This window comes from Bactrocera oleae, chromosome 3 (assembly GCF_042242935.1).
Source record: "Bactrocera oleae isolate idBacOlea1 chromosome 3, idBacOlea1, whole genome shotgun sequence".
Taxonomy (NCBI): domain Eukaryota; kingdom Metazoa; phylum Arthropoda; class Insecta; order Diptera; family Tephritidae; genus Bactrocera; species Bactrocera oleae.
This window is the reverse complement of record NC_091537.1, coordinates 70,276,874-70,297,294: the sequence shown is the minus strand read 5'-3', so window position 1 is coordinate 70,297,294 and position 20,421 is coordinate 70,276,874. Positions and strand designations below refer to the sequence as shown.

General features: G+C 34.6%; 1 protein-coding gene across 3 annotated transcripts in view; it reads right to left on the bottom strand.

The window, feature by feature from the left end:
• The window catches only part of LOC106616979 (dipeptidyl peptidase 4), a 53,652-nt gene extending 36,295 nt beyond the window's left edge, over positions 1 to 17,357 (bottom strand). For 2 of the 3 annotated variants that reach the window (XR_011395447.1, XM_070106817.1), the window contains exons 1-2: positions 16,124 to 17,357; positions 9,658 to 10,492 (exon numbers count right to left, since the gene is read on the bottom strand). The gene's annotated coding sequence lies outside the window, so the exon portion shown is untranslated. The remainder of the gene's footprint in view (positions 1 to 9,657; positions 10,493 to 16,123) is intronic. The other variant, XM_014233926.3, reaches the window with a different exon arrangement.
• Positions 17,358 to 20,421: the final 3,064 nt, after the last annotated feature.

The window sequence follows — 20,421 nt, the reverse complement described above, 5'->3', positions numbered from 1 at the left end:
TGCATTCTCAATCCTCGAAAGTACTTTCAATACTATTACTTCATAGAAATTAATACATTCATTTAAATAAGTCATGTGTATGCCTGTATATAAATATGTATGTGCATGTGTGTGCAACTTGTAACATTTGAAGGAATTCGTATAAAAATAGTAACACCTTCATTATACTAACACAAAAGAGCGTCATATGAATGAACCATCATAAGTGCATTCAGGCATACTTTCGGTCGTAATTGCTGGTTTCGTCTTCGTTTACCAGTTTTATTTCGCACCAACACACACACCCATATAATACATACATCCATACATACAAGCGTTTGTATACAATTTAGCTACACACCTTAGTATCTAACTTATTTGCATATTTTATTGCTGTATAATATATGTATTTATGTATGCAGGTATATAGGTATGTATGTATACATTTAGGTTTGTATGTATGTAGCTGAACACAATATACTCATGGCATGGTAGCTGCTTTGAAATAATATGCTTTGCACTAATTTGCACTTTCTTCAACGATGAAAACATTTCATTTACAACAAAACTCAATGATGATGATAAGCTCAAGGCTAAATTTGAACCGAATGTATGAGCCGGAGTCCGCTGCATTGCACACCTGTTCGCAGCGCACACAACGCAAAGAAACACAGGCCACATTTACTACCATATATACACTATTAGGGTGTCCGATATTTCCCAAGATGATTTGTTTTTTTTTTTCAAACGCTCCTCTAAGTTTCGGGTTTTACTCTAAAACAAGAAAAAAGATTAACTTCGGTTACACCGATGCTATAATGCCATCCACAAATGCAAAAGATTCCTTACACGAACTTGATTTTAATCGATCAGTTTCTGTGACAGCATACGAGTATGCTATAGTGTAGCGATCATCGGAGATTGCCCAATGAAACAATTTTCCATACAAACCCTTGATTTTTATCGTTCAGATTGTATGACAGCTATATGTTATAGTGATGCCATCTGAAAAATTTCTTCGGAGTATCCACAGCTAGCTTATATAATAAGTCAAATTACGTGAATATATCTCGTCCAATACAAAAGTTTTCCACATAAGCACTTGCTTCCTTGCACCCGACAAATGAGCGGCTTCTTGGGAAGAAAAGGGCGTGTGCAAAATTTTAAATCGATATCTCAAAAACTGAAGGACTAGTTCGCGTATATACAGACGGACAGACCAATGAACATGGCTAAATCAGCTCAGCTCGTCATGCTGATCATTTACATATATATTTTATAGGGCCTCCGACGTTCACTTCTAGGTGTTACAAACTTCTTGGCCGTTATAAAAAAAAGTATTAAGACATTTTATGTAGAGCGGAAAATCAGAATATCATTTTTTCAAAGTTGTTGGCTTACATCTTGAATGTAAAATAACAAAAAGCTCCATGTTATATACATTGGAAAAGAAATATAATATACGGTTTAAATTAAAAATAAAGCTTGTTTGCGTGAGATCATTATTTTAGGGTAAAAACTAAACCTTTAGGGGACGTTTGCGAAAAAAAAATAACTTGGGAAATAACATACACTCTAATATGTATGTATATATCACAAACCCACTCGCGCCACAAGTAGCGGTTATTTATTGCGAGCCTTGGATTCACCTATCGTCCACATATGTATATGCATGTATGTAGATATGACTGTATACATGAGTGTTTGTATGTGTGCATTGATATGTGTCGGCAATGCTTCAAATGTACTTATATCCCCAGCCGCAGTCGTCCAAACGAAGTCATCCATTTATTGCATTGAGTGCAGTCATGACGCAATCGTAACGGTAATGGTTACAAAGTGCATTACATTCCGCCACATAGTCCCGCTGCCTCTATATATGTACCTTTAGCTAGCAAATCAACAAAAGTCCATCGAGTCTTCTTTTTCTTTATACCAACTCGGTTTGCGGGTCATAGAAACATAACCCAATCGTCTATGCAGACGTAAGTGTAAAAGTGATAAGTTGTGTTTGCACCCAGCGGGAAATGTGACAGTGATGGATAATATTTGCTTCGAGTTCAAGCTACAGGACGTCAACGGTGTAATCATTTAATATAAACTTTTAGACTGTGTTCTTTAACATATACATATATGTATATATGTACTCGTGGTAACTCATTAAGTCATTAATACATTTTATATGTTTGATCAAGCTTCACGAACCATTTGAAATATGTATCTTGGTGTTATCCAACCAATGGATAGAACAACATGCTTTAAGTTTATAAGAATCTTTTTCATGGTGAAAGTACACCCGAAATTTTGCCATTGCTCACCGGAGGGAGACCAGTATTAAGAAAATTGTTTGAAGTTAGAACTGGGATTGCATCCTGAACCCCTACACCGTTCCCTCAATTTTTCTTCATATGTACCCGATTTTACATTAATAGGACAGTACTGACTTGAAAATAAAAAATATTATATAACCTCAACTCTTATGGCCACTTTTCCAATCTTATTCGTTTATTTAAAGTAATTGATAACAGTTGATTTTCTTAATTTTTTTTTAACTTGCCGTCTGTATGCTTAATTAATTGGTGATACTTACATTTTTATATTACGACAATTCTTTGATCAAATGGTTGCTCATATTTTCAGAGGAATTGGACATATTGAAAAATATTTTATTAAGGTTTCTAATGCAAAGAATTCGAATCTGATAATATTTTTGCAATGCGGCAAACTATATGCTTTGCTGTTAGGCCCAAACGTCAAAACACATGTGTATAAGTTTCGAAGCTGTCAGACAACTGCTGCGACATTGTATTCAGGATTTTGGTATTTTGAAAAAAAAAAATTGGTGAAAAATGTATAACAAAATACAATAAGCAATAATTACTCTTTCATACAACATATTTGACAGCACCTTGAATGATATATTACTAATAAGAATTATTTAAAAACGAAGAGAACGAATCTCCTAATAGTCAGTTATTGAATCGCCTTAAAAAGCATCCAATGTGTTAACGTATATAACGTATATTTCCTAAAACGACTACTCTTGTATTCGCCTGATAAAGTCTCAAGTTCTGTTTAGTTACTGCGCTTTTCTACAGTTCGAAATTATTTTAGAATTTATTATTGCTGGGTTTTGTTTCGGAATTAATACATACATATGAACATATGGTTGGTTCTTGGTCATGTACACGCCATCATTATTCGCCGTAATATTGTTTGCCAATTACCCGTACGGTAACGGAACATTTTTTTGCAACAAGGATACCTTTATCACTTCGATCTGTTGATTTGTGTATCCAAAACGTTGCACGTAACGTTGGCAGCGACAATTGGAAGTACCTTTACTATACTGTTACTTAAAGAAGTAACATCGTAATCGTAAACATATTAAAAAGGTGTGATTCTTCGTTAATTATTTTTTGTACCAATGAAAATAAAACTGGCCGTATTAAGCTTAAGATAGCCGTGAGCCACGATATAAAAGGAATCAAATTTTGTGCCGTTCGCTGAAGATTTTTCCACATTTAATGATTTGTGAAGAGAGTGCAAAGGTGCACAATAAGACGAGGAAGGCAGTCAGTCATAGTGTCAAAGGCATTCTGATCACATCATAACCACTTCTTGTTTAGCCATAAGATCATTATATTTCTTAAAAGACTAACAGTCCTTGGCTTTTCGAACTTTAGTGCAAATTTTAACAATCTATGAATCATAGTAATTTGAAACAATTCGGAGGAGGCGAGGTATTAATAACATTCCATGACATAATAATAAAGAGAACCAATGCTATCACTTATCGTTCAGATAGTGGGGATTCAGATTTTGTAGTACTGATGCAATAACTTTTTATTGGCAACTGTTGCAGTTAATATAAAAAATAAAAATTCATTTAGTTTGAAGCTACCTTCTTTGTATTGACTACTACAGAAGAAGCCCGCTCCTGTTTCTATTTTACCCTTGGCACTCATGCTAGTCTTAACATGAAGTAACTCGACACCACTGTTAGTTAGGGTAGCTGTTTTTAGCCGAGTAAGGCAACGGCTTTCTTTTTCTTGATTTCTTAAGATGCGTTTATATTAAAAAAAAGAATAGCTTTTGTTCTCAAATTCAGTTCTGATATTCACAAAATGCTCATATTTATCCTCATGAATTGAAAATAAGAAATAATAAACGAATCTACTTGAATATAAATTTTGTCTTGAGTTACTCACAAGTATTTAAAATATTCGAAATCTAAAAATACTTTCTCGCAAAAATAAAAAAATGTGGATAGATATTATATTTTTATAGAGCATAATAGAAATAATACCGCTATAAACCACTGCGATTTTATTCAAACAACGAACGGTTACATGTAAATATGTATATGGTGTATATGTATGTAAAAATCGAAAATATACACAAGTATATATTTTATCGTATAATGGATTAGATTTCCTTGAGTGAATGCAGTACTTAGCCAACCTTGAATCCTTTGGCGAACCATTCATGCAAATAAACCGAGACCAAATACAGATTCATAAAGTACAGGAGAGGCGCAGTGCCAGCGAGGAAATGAAATAAGGCGCATTTATATAAATAAGTAGTAAACGAGCACCATCGCTCTGTATATTGAATATGTGGCATGCAATACAATAGATATACTCGTACATATGTGGCAGATTGTATAATGTTCAACGCTGATAGCTATTACTTAACACTTTTCGTATCATTTTGCATTTCTGCAAGCAAGCAAATAAATATGAAAATGATTTGAGGGCAACAGAGGAGAATTGTTCACTTGCTTTCGTGTGTGTGTATATATATATGTGTGGCATATAGATGATGCATGCACATGTGTAGGAGAAAGGCGATTTACGTACCCTGCAGGGAGCATACTTTTATGCCCAGCATAGCTACTATAATGTCTTATAGATGCCAAAGTAAGACGTAGACTTAAAAAAAAAATTTTTCCGAGTTTAAAAATAAATCAAAATAACACTTTTTTTCTCCCGGAAATTTATCTGTAATCGAAATAAGCTGATTCAATTGTTGGAACCGCCGGTATCAGATTAGTATAGCATATAACATATAGCTGGCATACAAACTGAACGATCAGAATCAATTCTTTGTATAGATATCTTTTTCATCTGACGAAATAACCTCAAGAAATTTGGCATGGTTTATTATCTAAGGCAATGGATCAATCTTTAGAGAAAGCGTTCAGATCGGATCACTATACCATACAGCTGTCGTACAAACTGAGCGATCGAAAATAAGTGCTTGTATGGAAAATTTTTCAGTTAGCGAGGTATATTGACCAAATTTGACATAGGTTATTGTCAGAAGCAAAACTACAATTTCCGAAGAAATTGTTCAGATCGAGTCACTATTGTATTGTATATAGCTGCAATACAAACCGTAGATATGATTTCTATTTAAAATTTCTTCAAAATTATATTAAATGTTAATTGAAAATATACATTAGTTTTTCTTACGAATATCTATATTTTATTATTTTTTTTATTAATTATTAAAATATTTGAACGATTTCCACGATTGCTTTCAACCATACAAACCGCCATGGCGTATGAGTAACTTCAGTAAGTAATACTAATTTCTGAAATTGTTGCTGAACAAGCTAATAGGAACGGCATAACAAAAATATTGTAATGATCAATTCCTACTAATATATTTATACTTATTACTTTAGCGAAGCCAAACATTTATTTTCTAAATGTTACCATGAGTTATGAGTAACCTTAGCGAATAATGAAAAATAATAATCTGGTAAATTAGCCAAGTTAATTGAAATCTAGATAATTTTATTTAATTTAATCATAAAGAATATAAGAAATATTTATTATTTGGAATATAGTTTTACTTTCACTCCCCAGAAATATATCACACAGAGCGGATTTCCAATACAAACGAAGATAAGGTGAGCAGGGCGTATGAGGAATATTTCTCTACTGAAGGGATTTCTCATTTAAAATTCTTGCAAGCATTTGACTAATTGAAAATTATATATTCTTTATTTGTGTTATGCCAATATTAATGCGAATTACATATCAACAGAAATAAATAGTATAATTGATTACATATTTATATTTACAGTATAGTACATATTTTCATTCTGGTCACCATGTCGTATGAGTAAAATAAGTTAATAATATAATAATAAATACATATCTAAAATTGTTGGGCGTAAAAATTATTTGAAACTTTAAAAAATTGTTTTAGCACACACTGCAGCCTAATTAATTACACCTACGAGTATTGCTTTGGCAAAACTCAAAGCTTATTTACTTTCACCATGTCGTTGGAGTAACATAAGTAAATCAAACAAAACTGTTGCTTGGGGAATAAGCTTTGCTTACTACAATCACGTAATTTTATTTATTTTAACCTTTTTTAAATAAAAATTATAAACCTTACAATCAAAGACAGATGTTGAAACAACATTACGTAAGTGGGCAATATCCAACTTCCCGAGAGTCCAGCATAACGGTTAAGAAAAAAATTTATGAATCATGGAGAAAGCTCTTTAAAATTTTGTTGTAGTACTTAGATATTTATTTTTTAATATAACGAACTTTATTTTAACTATACTGAAAAATTTTTTTAAGCGTTTTTTTATGACAATTAAAAATTTAATTAGGAATTGGAACTTTTTGGAACAAAAGTTATGCAGCTGAACAATTCTCAAGCTAAAAATTACTCAATTACAATCCATCAACAGTCCAAAGATAAATTTTCATTTTTGTGCAACTCATTTCATTGCTGCCCGAAAATCTAAAATTTTATAAAAAATAGAAATATATGCCGGCGGTTTTAAGCAACTTAGCTCACTCAGCAAGAAATTTGCAATGAAAAACTATAAAATATTGGTTAGAGTAAAATTAAAAATACTCAGAATTTTAAAATTAAACAAGTTGGTCCACTCAAATATAACTCTAATAACAGTCTCACAATACTAATTGATTTGAATTCGTGAAATTTAAAATTAATGTACGTGTAAACAATATGAGCTGCGTGCGATTGATGTAGATAACGGTTTTTTTTGTAGACGTGTGGTTTTCAATGAAACAATACTTTTTTCGGAGTTGGTCTTTTTGTCAGCTTGATTTATTTCCAATTTAGTTTGTAATTTCCTAATAAAATCGAAGAAGCCATACAGTGCTGAATACCGAATGAGTCTATCCGTCATCGCGCGCAACAATTGGAGATGTGTTGGCGATTTTCACAAGAAAATTTGTTCAGCAATAAAACTTACTTTTGGTTTAATGGGTACGTTACGAGGGCTGTTATATAGCTGGCTGGCCTAGGCAACACTAAGTGTTGCCAGGTGCAATCTGACATTTCCATTGGAAAGTTTGACATTTTTTAGCATAACATCACTCAGAACGTTTTGTCATTTAATCGTGAATTGTTTTATTTACAGGGAATTAAAAAATTCATCTCGGCCAAAAAATGGAATTAACTCGTGAACATTTTCGTGCGATCATTTTTCACAACTTTCAACGTGGATTATCACGACAAGGGTGCATCGATGAACTAAAATCTTTGTATGGCTATGAAGCACCATCCTATAGCACTGAGAAAAACTGGAACAACGAATTCAATCGTGGCCGATGCTCGCTCAAAGACGAATTCCGTGAAGGTCGTCCAAAAACAGCCGTTGTGCCAGAAAACATCGATGCCGTACGTGAACTGATAATGCAAGACCGTCATGTAACGTACCTTCAGATAGGGGCATGCCTATGCATTTCTCCCACTAGCAAATATTCGATATTGCATGAACACCTGGCCGAATCACGTTGGATCCCGCACAATTTGATAATCGCTCAAAAAAGGCTCGTGTGGATTGGTGTAAAGCAATGCTGAAAAAATACGATGGCGGTGCTTCAAAAGATGTTTATAAGATCGTCACAGTTGACGAATCATGGATCTATGCGTATGAGCCCGAAACAAAACAGCAATCGACCGAAAAAAAAGCCATTTTCGTTGATAAATATTCGTATTTTCATTATTAGGCCAGAAATATATATAGCAGCCCTCGTAATAAACAAAATTGCCGCATTTGAAGCGGTAATAATCCACAAGCCATTGTTGAGACGCTGTTCCATCCTCAAAAAATCACTGTTTAGTGTGATTTATGGGCAGAGGGAATAATTGGTCCATATTCTTCAAAAATGATGGCGGCCATAATGTAACAGATAATGGGAACGCTATAGAGCCATGATTAATAACTTTTTCGTACCTGAATTGGAAGATGTTGATGTGGACGACCTATGGTTCCAACAAGACGGCGTTATGTACCATAGAGCCAACAAACAAATCAATTTAAATTAAATTAAAAATCAATTAATTTTTTAAACTTTTGTTGAGTGCATTATCTCTCGTCGTGGGTCTGTGGCATGGCCTCCAAGATCGTACGTACCACTAGAATATTTTTCGTGATCAATTTGTGAAGTGATCAATTCTAGAATATGTCAACAGCGTCGCAGTAACAAATTAGCTAAAATTAGCCTAAAGTGGGTAATTCGTTAAATGCTAAGTAAAGTACTAAGTGCAAATCTAAAAGTAATTTCATTATATGCTGTCGAAATCGGTGTCAAAACATAGAATGTCGTATGCTGCGGGACTTTTCTAATATATTATTCACAAACACGCAACAAATTGATAGTTCAGTTTATTAATAACTAACTAATAATGCCAGATTTTACAAGATATTCTTGTTTCAAAGGCCATGCATGATGACACATAAATGAAAAATCATTTTAAAACTAAAGTAACTTCCCGAGTGATAGCGCCTTCTCTATTCTAAAAATTGTTCTTCCATCAACTGATTTGAATGGTAACTGATTTTTTATTAATCGAATACAGGTTCAGAGGATTCAATAATACCAAAAAATCGTAAGTAGTTTGCTAGATAATATTACCGTAAAGCTCAGTTAAAGTTTCTATACAGAAATATTTTTTCAATATTCTCTCAATCGTATAACGTTTTTAGGATCTTAAAATGTACTTTAGGGCACTACAAAATTTACGCTTATCAAAACATCCTAGACTGGTCTAAACCCTCTAGTTCATAAATAATTTTTCTATTTATCTAGGATATTCCAGAATATGTAGTGGCAGAAAATACTCCCAGAATAGTTTGAACAATGCCGCAAAAATTATAGGCTTTGACCGGATATACCTAAATCTTAGTTCGTACCGATTAAAATTATAATATAAAAAATTATAAACAGTTTATTTGAAGTGGACAAGTATAATTGCAACTGATAAATCAAAGGATACAGTAATTTTTTCCTTAGACAAATTATATATGATTCGTAATTCACATGCTTTTCAGTCAATTTTAGAAGAATGTCTTGATATTTGGTTCCAAATAGATACTCCCAGAATGGCTAAACTGTCTTTTTACGACTGTAGATATTCTAGATAAAATCTAGTATATGTCAGAAAGCTTTGATCGGCCAGTTTGTATGGCGGCTATATGCTTTAGTGGTCCGATCTGATTAATTTCTTCGAAGAATGTAGTATTGTCTTGACCAATAATCTTTGTCAATTTTCGTGAAGATTTAATATGCTATTCAGGATATAGAAAATTATTATATGTGTATGTATTCAAACAAAATATAATATAGTTAGTTTCTATGCTCATAATGCGACTTGCAGTTGTAAACTTACTTTGTTTTTTGCTAAGCGCAATCATAGAAGAATTAGGGTGTCCTCAACGTCAACGCTTTAATGTGTTGCCTTATAACAGTTTCTTTCTGCACCAGTGCTGCTCACATGCACAAATAAGTATGTATATGGATACAATTACACACACTAACGCCACTGGCCGTGTGCCGCGTGCAATGCCGTGCAATTTGATTCACGCTCAACTCGACACAATTCAACTCGTTGCGAACGTTTGCGTTGCCTTTAACCGCTTACGTGTAATTTTAATCATATTCGTTGTCACGCTTCACAGTTGAATCACCGTTACTAATTCAATGGCATACACACGCGTACCGCAACGTAAACACAACGCGCAGGTAATCGCACCGACGCTCACGCACGTTTATATATGTGTGAGTGTGCGCGCACCAACCAACAAACGAACCGTTACGAGCTGATAGCGTACTGGCCGTACGCATTCAATGTACGTGTACAACAACAACACATATGCACACGTTATTTAAATGACGACGTAAGCGTGGCGCCGACCGCAAGGCTGTCAAGTGGGGAGCGGGCGTCGGCGTGCGCCGCAACTGCTTCCACACACAAGGATACAACGCCAGTATATTGTTTATTTGTTTGCTTTGCTTGGCTTTTCTTTCTTTGCTTCTTCCTTTCGTCGGCGTTTCTTTTGTTGAGTTTTTCTTTTGTTTCCTGCACTTTTGTTTTTGCTTTAGCACTTTTCTTCGTATTATTTCTTTATTTCAATTTTTATTTTATTTAAGTTGTTGTTGTTGTTTTGTAGTATTGCGGTTCGGAAAGCAGAAAGCGCAAAAATGAAGCGCGGTGGCGACGAAGACTGCAAAGTAAAAGAAAGCGCATTGACGCATGGCAAAACACACATAAACAAATACACATGCATATACATGTAAGGACACAAACACGCCTACAAACATACACCTACATGCACACGCACTAGACAAAGGCAGCGCAGTAGGCATTTTGTTCGAGCAAACTTTATATAATATATATACAAGTATATATGTACGAGTATGCGTGATATATATAACATATCGCATGTATATATTAGGGTATCCGTTAATTACCAAGTGTTTTTTTTTTTGTTTTTTGCAAATGCTCCTTAAAGTTTCTGTTTTTGCACAAAAAAAAATTATTCAAGGTAAAAAAGCTTCTTTTTTTTAAATTTGAACCCTGCCTTACTCATATTTTTTTTCATACATAACAAGGAGTTTTTTGATATTTTACATTAAAGAAGTAAATCTTATGTAACTTTTAAAATGTGATATTCTAATACAAAGTTTTCCGCTTTACAAAAAAGATTTAAACAATTTTTTCATAAAAACATTGCTTTAAAAGTTATACTCAGCGTCATGGCGTTTGAGCAACACAGAATTTATAAGGCCCTTGTATGAATGCTCAGTAGAAAAAATGCATAACGTTAACTGCACATTTAAAGCTTCACTTCAGTTCAGGGAGCTAGAATATCTTTCACAAATAAAGGAAGTTTCCATGCCAAATTTTGTGAAGATATCTCGTCCAATGAAAAGGATTTCCCTACAAGAACTTGTTTCCGATCATTCAGTTTGTATGACAGCTATATGCTATAGTGTTCCAAAATCTTCGGTACCAACAAATGAGCAGCTTTTTGGACATAAAAGGACATGTGCAAAATTTCAGAATGATATCTTAAAAACTTCGCGTATATACAGACAAACGGACAGACAGACAGATGGACATGGCTAAATCGACTGATCTGGCCACGCTGATTTTATATATGTATATATACTTATAGGATAGGGTCTCTTACACATCTTTCTCTGTGTTACAAACTGCGTGCCACACTTAATTTACAATATTCAGGGTATTAAAATATGCTTGGGAAATAACGGTCACCCTAATACGAGTATATTTGTGTGTGTGTGCTTTTACAAGTTCACGCTCATTCAATTGTGTACGTAATAATGTGCTCGTGAGTAAGTAAGTGTTTAAACGCTATAAAATATCGGCTGCTTCCGTCTCGAACACAAAAGGAAACGCCATTTCAACCGGAAGTTAAAACGTGATTTACGTGTATGCTGGTGTGTGTATGAGCGTCCGTAGAGTAACGTCAGCGCACTTGGTGTATTTTCGGCTTGAGTTTCATTACATTTTTGCACCGTTGACTGTGACGGAGCACACAACTATGCCAGAAACAACGAGAAACAACAACAAAACCAAAAACAATAACAACAAAAACAATAATTGCACAAAACCATAATCGCTCCAACACATTCTGTTGTTTTGTATTGTTTGGTCAATTCATTTGCGGCGCTTGCCTGAAGCCTCAACTAACTACTCTATTCAAAGGCCCTCCACAAGCACACACACAGCAATAACACACCAACAACAAGCTTCGTTGTCTACAAATAGCTGTGCACTAACTCCATTTTACATACTGAACTTCGCCGCAAATTAAACGCTTTTAGCTACAATTACCCAATAAATTTAAATCAACTCGTAACACAATTAAAAGTCCCGTTGCAGTCAATCGAACAACTCAATGCCCGAAAGCCTGACCTTTTATGCTGCTTGTGCAGTAGTTGTGGCGCGGTTTCCTTCCTCTTACGGTAGTTTCCTGTTTCGCAACAATTTACGTATGTATTGCTATGGGGTGATGCATAGAGTCCGTTATAACGGTAGTTTTATTTATACTGTGGGCTTCAATGTCGTCTATGAAACATACGCTGCTTGCTACCAAGAGCTGTTGGCACAAATGACGTACTGACTAATTGTTTTCCTCGTACACTTTTGCGCTAAACGTAAGCAGCTATTTGTGCATGAATTGTACCGGGTGGTTCACATGGAATTTTCTTACGTCAAATTTTTTTTTTTACTGGATAGTAGAAGAAGTCTTTTGAGCAGGGTTGCCACATGTATGAAAAAGTTTTAATCAATTAGAAAACAGTTGTGAAATATTAAAATATGAAGTTTCAACAAGTTAGCACAAGTTAGGGGCACACCTAAGACTTTGCAAAAAAAAAGTCAAATTTTTGCTCAATATTGAGATGATATTTGGCACGGCAACATTAGATTAAAAAAAATTTTTTTTTAACTTTAATTCAATAAAACTGATAAAAAAAAATTGAATGAAAACGTATTTGAATCATTTATGAGCACATAAATATTATAAATGTGATCAGCAGTCGATAAATTCAATAAATAGTACATTATCGTTTTTGACTGAAAAAAAAGTATATACTTGTAAGATAAAAAAACCAAATCTATCTTTTGCTTGCCAAGTTGGATAATCGGATTATTAGTTCGGTAAGAAGCTGCTGTTTTTCGCAAGCCGATGGACTATTACGTTGACGTTGACCAAAGCCTATTAAACCTTATTTCCAATTCAAATAGTGCTTTTGTTTCGCTTTGCGTCAGACATTTGTTTGAATAGAAAAGTTCGATGTACGCTTTATACGGGTATGTTCACATAAAAAGTTTACGACTCGAAGGCAATTGTCACCTTTTTACGCTTTGTGGCATACCCCTTGTTTTGTGCACTTCGTTGTGTCAGTATAAACTGTCACGTAAAGCGAGGCAAGTTATATGTTAATGGGTCTTTACAGCTGCAAAACAATCGCAAGTATCGATAGCTATGGCTTAACTAGACTAACCAATAATTTTCATAAAATTGCAAAATTTCACTTAATATAGCTACATAACGATATTGTTTGGTAATTCCAGATGTGATGTCTGGTTTTGAATAACATGGTAGCTTTAAAATCACGTATGTGATTTTTATTTATCATTTTACAGTGTAAAGAAGTCTCTAACATTTGCCTCCAATTATTTTAAGCAATCAATTGAATTGTATTTATGTAATTCCAGTGATTTGCGGACCTTACCTACGCTAGAAGTCTCCTATTATAAATTACTAAATGAAATGTGTGTCTCACATCAAAAGGGCTCTTCTTCATTTTTTAAGCCAGTTTACATTTTTTCGACTTATCTACTGCAACTAAAATTACTATATTCATTTATCTACATTTGTTTTGTGAAAAATAGTTTTTTGAATGAAAATACTTTTCAGAGATATGGTCAGTGGTTGATGTAACGGTCGAGATGAAAACTTATTAATACAACAGAAAAAGTTATTTACTATAACGCTCGCTCCTCAAAAAACAATGTCAAAGTTTCAAGCATATTTCCGGTAGGAAGATGCTGCACATAAAAACTTGCCTATATGATTTTTCTTCTCTGATTTATGAATGAAACTTATACAACATTGCATATTAGAGTTGGAGTTATCCAAGTATCAATAATGGTATCAAAATCTAACTGAATACAACTAGCCTTCTTGATATTTATCAACTTTTTCTCAAAAGTGGAAAATCCACTCATATATTTCCCAAGTTCCCATATATCAAATATGAGGGGCTCCGGAATGTGGGTTAATTCTATATCAGTCAATAGAAGAACATTCATTTAATTGGATGAGCAGAGCTTGACTTAAAGCGAAAAATCGATTAAATCCGCTCAGACGTTCTCTACATTTCATATGCCTAATATTATATAATGATTTTCGTCCTCCTGGCTAACTTTTGTCCATGTATTTTAAAGAGAATATAAAATTAAGTCGCTTAACAAAAATGAGTGATTTATACAGATTCGTGCACTAATATGACAAATATACTGACTTATGTTGTACCAGCTTGGCTGAAAGGCTAGTATTGTTTTAAATAAAATCGCATTTTTATTTTCCAAAACTCGCTTTTATAAATAAAATTGTTGTGAGAAATTTGGGAGATAGTTGCTAACTATTATCCAGAATAATACACCGCTTCGCTTCAAACTCTCCGATTACTTTCCAGCGTGCATTCTTTGAAGCTCTAAGTGACAAGAAAATGTCACTGGAGGCCAAATCCGGAAAAATCGAAATTCCAAAACTAGCATCAGTCAAAATAGTATACTTCACGAACCGATTGCCCAAAAATAAGGAAATTTATGCAAAGCCAAATCACTTTCACATAGAACGTGACATGAACCTTTCAGTCTTTCTATGTTCTTGTTAATTCGATAGATTTTCTAATACTCAGCTACAACAAAACTTAGCTTTCGATCAGTAACTATACCCTGAATAGGGTACATTAGGTTTGCCATAGTTTTTGAGATACCGGCCTGAAATTTTGCACACATCCTCTTCTTCTTAATAAGATACTCGTTTGTCGGAATCCCCGATATCGGCCCAATAAAGCGTATGGTTGCTATACAAACTGAACGATCACAATAAATCTCTTGTATGGAAACCTTTTTAGTTGACGTGTTATCTCCACGAAATTGTTTAGATCGAACCACTATAGCATATAGCTGCCATACAAATTGAACGATCAAAATCAAGTTCTTGTGAGGAAAACTTTTTTAGTTTACGAGATATCTTCACGAAATTCGACAGAGATTATTGTCCAAGGCAACGCTACAATATCTGAAGAAATTTTCCATTTTGGACCACTATAGCATATAACTGCCAAACTAACTGAACGATTAAAATCAAGTTCTTGTATGGAAAGATTTTTATAAGCAAGTGTAAAATCCTTGTAGATTCGCTGCAACCGAAGTTAACGTTTTTCCCTGTTTTTATTTCCTTTAAAAATGTATTCCACACAATGCTATAAAACTCCCATAATTCAAAGTTGTTCACACTAATTAAATTGCATTTTAATTTATTTGCTTATAACGGCAATTTGGCCACATCATTGACTTGTTACTTTCTTGGCTACACCCTCGACTAGTCACGTTAACTTATAGGCAAAACTATGTAACCACTTTGGTCTGCTTTATACAACGACGTCTCGACAACTTTGATTTACTCAAATTATTATGTCCCACTGCAGTCGGATGGACGGTTGAAGGGTCAGACGGTAGGTCGGTTGATTGCTTGGTCTCGGTGCGGCTGTGCGCATCTGTGCCGTCGCAAATGCAGTTGCCAAAAAATATTCGACAATTTTACGATCTCTCAAGAAGACGAAGAAAAACACACGCACACAAGCACAAACACAGCCAAAGATGGGGGCTTTGAAAATAATTGGAAAGGATTATTTATGTGAAAATAGTATTGGCTGTTGGCGCTATGCTGCCATATATGTGTGTGCATTTGTGTGGATATGTTTGTAACTCGTGAGCGCGTACCACGCGGCAGCCGCCTGTCTGCTGCGCTACAAGGCCCAACATTTAAACCGCATGCAAGTAAGAGTTATAACGACCGCGTATTTGAGTGTGGGTGTGTGCATGTTGTGTGCGCACGTATATACCATATAGGTATGTATGTGTGTATGTAAATTTCGTATGGAAAATGTTGGCTAAAATGATTTCCTTTTTGGTGTCCACGTCAAATGCCAAATGCCTGGCCGCCAATTTCCGCTGTCGCTAACGTTATTCTACGTAGTTCTTGTCTTCATGCACTGTTTTTGTTGTTGTTATTTTTGTGTATGCCTACCACGGCTGGTGTTCCAATTGATGCTGTGTGTAAGCGTAATATTTGTGTTAAAGTGTGAGGTTATGGTTGGCTCTTTGCAAGTTTTTGACCGACTTTGTAGCGCACGCAAAGCACCACAGATTTTCGGGTCTCAATATTCTATTATATCCGCAATATTCTGTGCACATGTAAGCATTTCTTTTTTAGACTTTTGTTTTTAATTAAATGTGCTTTGTGCCGCTTTTAGCTATTTTTTCTTTTGCTGCTTTAGTTTTCTACTGCTTTTCTTTTTTTTCTTTTATTTTACTTTTTTTTTCTTTTTTTCTTCTTTCTTTTCTTTTTTCTTTTTCTTATTCTTCTCGTTGTTGCTTTTTAAATATAGGTGTTAGGCTAACTTACATTTTGTTTGAACTAAAATTTATTTTACAAAACTTTTTTAAATGTATTTTGTACATATATACTAGTATATATCTACGTATGTATATTAGCGTTATTTACAAATCAAACACCAGCTTTTGAACCGTCTCGTACGCGTTTATTCCACAGCACCAGGTTTGAGTCGACAAGTTTTCAATTTCATATCGTTTTTTGAAAATTTTCGACACTTTTTATTATATAATTATGCACGTATATAACTGCTTATATACATATACTTTTACACACGTGTAAAATATTGAAACTTTTCATAACCCCGAGCAATATTAGAAAACTCCTGCAGCTTACACACTAATGCACATAACGCTTATACAATTTTCCTCAACTTTTGCACACACACATGTGCTTTTATGTACGGTATGTGTATGTTTTTGCCTCATTATATATTTATTATAAATGCAATATTTTCTGCTAGCCAATGTCACCAAAAAGTTTGAAAAAACAAAAAAATATCACACATACACATGCACATTGCCAAAAATTTACACACTTATGCAGTTTGTGGGGGGAGGAGAAGTGGGAGACGCAACGCGTCGCGAAACAATTGCACAATTTGAATATCATACAATTACATTAAAGTGCCATTACGGCCACAAATCAACACTTATAAATTAAACACTACTTTTGCACATTTTCTTTAAGCTACGAGCAGTTTTTTTAAGTACTTTCTTTGAAGTATTTATTAGGTTAGAGTTGGTTAAGGAAGCAGTTTTGAGTGGTGCTATAACCGCAACAGCAGGATGTGTGTGCTAATGCTCGACCGAACGTACGCGATGCCACGGCTCGTATAGAATTCGAAACATTACCCAGCAACAGCCAATCCGGGACTGAAAGCTCTTATCTAATGCCAATTGCCAAAAAGCACAAACGCCGCCAAACAGCAGCAACAGCAGCCTAAGCAGCAGCAGCAGCAGCGGCAATGAGTTGTAAGTGGTGAGCGTAAGCAAAGCGCGAGAGCGAAGAGCCGTGCCCACCCACCTACCGACCGAGCAAGCGTCGGCTTGTGTGGCCAAGCGCGCAACAACAGGCCTATTTGCTTGTATGTATGCATGTGTGCATGGTAAGCACAAGAAATTCCCAGAGCAGCAGCAGCACCAGAGACTAAACGCCGCCAGCTGTCAATGGCTAATCGGGCACAGTGGGTCGAGTGTGGCAGATAAGCGTTGTTGCTGGTAATATTGTACGCAACTTTTCTATAACTTAAGAAATACATATTTCAAAACCATATAAAAATTCTTTAAACTCCTAATTTAAAATAAAATAAGAAATTATTGTAAATAAGAAGGCGAAGTGTTTCCTATCGGCCGGAAAAGTGATGGTCACTGTTTCCTGGGATTTCCAAGTCGTGATCTAAATCGACTACATACTTCTATTAAGTTAAGTTTGGTTAGATGAACCATCCGAAAAAGCATAGGTGCTTGATCTCTAAGTTCACTATTTGACCTGGATGTCTAAAAGTATGAGATCCTAGGTATTTTTGCCTTGAAGAAAGTGTTAAGATGATTCTATCTGATATTCTACTAAGAAACTTCTGCAACTGGCATCCGGCAAAATGTACCAGTCTTACCGGACATATCCCATTTGGACAGTGTTCAGTTAGAACTTCTTCAAATCACTATAATGATGAAGAATATCAATGCGAGAGATATGAAGTCTAGACATCCCTTCACTAACCTGGAGCGTACAATCAGCGAGCTCAAGGCTAATCGGATTGGATAGTCACCACTCTGAAGTAGTAGATCTACTGCTACCTAATTGGCAGTCACTTACGCTTGGAACAGGCCGCAATGGTCAGGAAGCCTGAAACTAGAGTTGATAGATAGTTACCGACAGTATACCTCTGGTTGGTGGAGAATCTCCCCGCAAACTTTTACTTTTTTAGCCACCTTAAGAGAAAGTGAATCTGACCGATATTTTAATAGTTATCCAGCTATTCCAGATGGAGATGAATTCAGCAAATAAGAAATGATTAAAATCGATCCAGGCGTCTTGAGTCCTTTATAATGTAACTAATAAGATTTACTTTCAACAAGGACATATTTTCTACATAATGTTTTCTAAATATTTTCTACAAAAATTTACAGAAAATTAATTTTATCAATTTATGTGCTTTATCTTTGCAATCCTATTTTTTAATTCTGAGCCCTACCTCCTACACTTAATAAGGACAACAATATTTAATTAATTTAACTATTTGATTGAATAAAAAAATAACAAAAGGCAACTGTAGCCCTTCAAAAATATTTTTGAATATAAATTGTATCTATTAAGTCGTAATTGTTCATTGAATACACTTATATTTTGAATTTCAACTTGTTTAAATCCCTCCACTGTGCTTTGTTAATATTTTAAGATTTCAGTTTATATATGTATAATTTATGGTAATATATTAATATAATTTATGGTAGGAAGCCTTACTGCAAGTAAAAATTATTTATATGCAATTTATTTCAGCAATTGTCCACTTTACGGTGTTAAATTGTTCTTTAAGAAGAATGTAATGAACGCGACAGAAGGCGATCAGAGAAGCAAGGTGACAATGATTGCCGAAAAGTTTTACTCAGAGAGCAAGCAGCACTCATTTTTCTCTCCAAATGTTTTAGCGCTCAGTTTTACACTCCTAAACTTTATGTTGGGAAATTTTCAGCTGTTGGACAAGTTATGTTGAAACGTTATGCTACATCTAACATGTGGGTGGTAAAAGCAAATGAAATTGTGCTACTATTAACTGCATTGACTTTGGACCATGTGCGCGCACAGCATATCACAAAAAAACCCAGAAACAAAAAGGGTATGAGCACAACATGCGAAAGAATATGAAAAAGTGAGCAACTTTTATTCTCACGCACATTAAAGCGTCGTTATCAACAAAAATGCTAAGTTGGTGAAGCACAGCACTTTGAAACCACTGCGTTGAGGGTATGGCAAATTTCGAGAGCAGGCATGCACTCATGTACATACTTAATTTTGCGAGTATGTTGCCCTTAATTTTGACAAAAACCACCAGGTGGCATACTTGTGAAGATGACTGTGTATATTTGTATGAGAACATAAATATATGTACAATATGTATTTGTATATATTGAAGAATCGGTGCACATAAAATAAAAGAAATTATTACTAAAGATTCCTCTAGCCATGGTCAAATTCCACTATTTTTGGCAAATAAAGTTTTTGAATCAAGATTGCTTTAAACAGTTAAATCTAACCTTCAAACGACCTGTGCATAAATTTCTCAGCTTTCAGATATTTGGTTCGCGAGAATTTATTTTAGGTGATGCTAGTTTCTGTATTTTGGAAAAACGTTTCCAAAAATGTGTGCGTTTGCTGAATCTAAAAAGTAGCTTGAACAGGTCTATCTGAGATCCGTGTGTGTTTTGCTAAATTCCATACGAGCCATGTAGGGGCCGAAGACGATAAATGAGCGGGATATCCAAACGAGGCTTTCATAGTCAGAACATACAAAAAGATTCACAAAAAGATTTTGTATGACCCTAAAATGCAGTTGATCGAGTTAGTTATCTCTTCAAAAATGTCAAAGAAACGTGTTAGCTATATCGTAAATGATTATTCATTCGGTACGAAAGCTACACAGTAGTAATCGCCAATAATAAAGTTATTTTGAAGCTAATATATCTTTTACAACAAAAGTGCCTTCGAAAAATTGGAAGGTACTTGAAATCTAGGTATCGCTCTCGATAGCAATTACTATGAATGTTTTAAATGTTCTCCGAATTTTATAAACTTTTTTTCCTAAAGTATTATTTCTTCACTTTGTTTCTACATGATCCAATCCATAATTAGTATGTTAGTCGATATAAGCTTGGTTAACCCAATGAACAAAATCATACGTAAAAAAGTAATACAAAACAAGCGGCAATAGA